This window comes from Atta colombica, unplaced genomic scaffold, assembly GCF_001594045.1.
Source record: "Atta colombica isolate Treedump-2 unplaced genomic scaffold, Acol1.0 scaffold33, whole genome shotgun sequence".
Classification (NCBI taxonomy): Eukaryota; Metazoa; Arthropoda; class Insecta; order Hymenoptera; family Formicidae; genus Atta; species Atta colombica.
This window is the reverse complement of record NW_017259437.1, coordinates 658,373-658,958: the sequence shown is the minus strand read 5'-3', so window position 1 is coordinate 658,958 and position 586 is coordinate 658,373.

Sequence of the window (586 nt, the reverse complement as noted above, 5' to 3'; positions counted from 1 at the left end):
ATATATATACAGGACACCAAGTAAAAGTTCGAGCGGATCGACAATATCCGTGACACTTCGACGCGACGATGTAATTTTTTATCGATTTGTTAACACGAATGCACGCGAGCACGAGCGAGTGGTTATTATTTTTCTGAGAATCGTGCCAAAATTACTTCAGTTTTGTAAGTACACTTCCGTTATTGTTACATCAGAGTTTCGTGAACGATGTACATCTTTTTTATGCGTGTCGACAATACAGATCGCGGTACACGTAAGTACACGACAACGGTTTAGTGCGCGTTGCTCACGGAACGAAGCAACGTGCGATCGCATAAAACGAGCTAATTACGACAGACATGATTTAAATCGACGATTTATTTAAGAGAATTGTATATTTGTTACTTTCGACGAATAAAATATTCTTGTATACCTCAGAGCCAAACTTGTCCGTTTGTCATTATTATGTCTGTGACAATTCCCATTCCTTCCGTTAAATAAAATATTCTACCTATCAAATTTATTAATTTACGAAACTTTGTTTTTTTCCTTATATTTGCTGTGATATATTTTTAAAAATGTCTTCGTATATTTTATTTATTATAAT